The sequence below is a fragment of the Penaeus monodon genome, chromosome 15 (genome assembly GCF_015228065.2).
Source record: "Penaeus monodon isolate SGIC_2016 chromosome 15, NSTDA_Pmon_1, whole genome shotgun sequence".
In the NCBI taxonomy this organism is placed as follows: Eukaryota; Metazoa; Arthropoda; class Malacostraca; order Decapoda; family Penaeidae; genus Penaeus; species Penaeus monodon.
Window position 1 is genome coordinate 40,204,357 of NC_051400.1, and position 1,325 is coordinate 40,205,681.

The window sequence follows — 1,325 nt, forward strand, 5'->3', positions numbered from 1 at the left end:
CTTTAATTCAGTGCCTGCAACCTTATTTTTTCTTTCAAAATTCATATTTTTGTATTCCCCCCATAAATTTTTTTTCAGATTTTGTTCTCATTTTGAAGATTGGGAATCAGGGATACAGATTTTGCTCAATTTTTTATGTTTAAATGGGGGTGGATTTTCTTTTTAATAAAAAAGATAAAATATAATATTTAAACTTTTTAATCTGTTTTTCAATGCATTATTTTTAAAGTGATTAAAAAAAAAAAATACTTAAAAAATACCTTTTACAGATGTAACACTAAATTTTAAATATAAATCCTTGAAAAAAATTTTATTTTACACACATCTTTTTTAATATTATCTTTCCCAATTATTTCATAAATCAGAAAAAAAAACTCCATAATGATTTTTTTTTTTTGGAAAAAAATTTTATTTTAGCTTCATCCCCTTAACAAAAAACAAAAATTACCCCTTTTCTAAAAAAAAAAATTTTTGTTTCTCCCAAAATTTGGGTACAAAAGTAAATTTGAATCAGCTTCCCATTAAAATTAATTACGGGAATCTATTTTTAAAAATGCCCTTGCCCTGTTTATTAAATCACAGCCCGAAAGCTAAAAGAAAAAAAAAACATGAATTAATAGAAACCCTTCCTCTCAGTATAAAGGGGACCAAGATATCCATCAGTAAATACAAAAAAAGGAAAAAAAAATTTTTATCCAAACTGCTGTAAAGAAATGTACAAAAGTATCGTGAAAAATGGTTTTGGTTTTTTAACATAAAAATTTTAAAACTCTTATTGAAAAAAAGGTTTTTCCCAGAAAGATACCACTAATACCCTTAAATTTTTTTTGAAAAAAAAAAAAGGGGGGGGGTCACCTAACTATATTACCTGTAGATTACAGTTGGTAAATGAGCAGTTTGTATTTTCTCCCCAAAACAAAAACGATCACTATGCATCCATGAAATATTTTTTTTTTCATTTTTGTCTATTTTGGTATAAAAAATGCACTCCCCCAGTATATGGATGGAAAGTGAGCATCTGCTATAAAAATTCCAAAAATTTTTCAACACTTAAATGACACGACCAGCAAAAATACTTTTTTAATTTTGAAACCTATTTTTGGAATTGGATAAATTTCCAGATCTTTTTTAAAAAGGGAAAATGGAAAATTAAATTATCTTTTTATTCAAAAAAAAGAAAATTCCCCTTCCAATTTTCTGTATAAAAATTTGAAAATAAAAAACTACATAAAAAACTTTTTAATCATTTTTCTTTAAAAAGTTTGGCTTTTAATTTTTAAAATCACTCCAGAACTCTAGGGGAGAAAATTTTGACAAAGTCAGTC

General features: G+C 25.3%; 1 protein-coding gene across 1 annotated transcript in view; it reads left to right on the forward strand.

Moving 5' to 3' along the window:
• Positions 1-1,325, forward strand: part of LOC119582366 (acetylcholine receptor subunit alpha-like) — a gene marked incomplete at its 5' end in the record, with an annotated part of 90,882 nt that overhangs the window by 88,848 nt on the left and 709 nt on the right.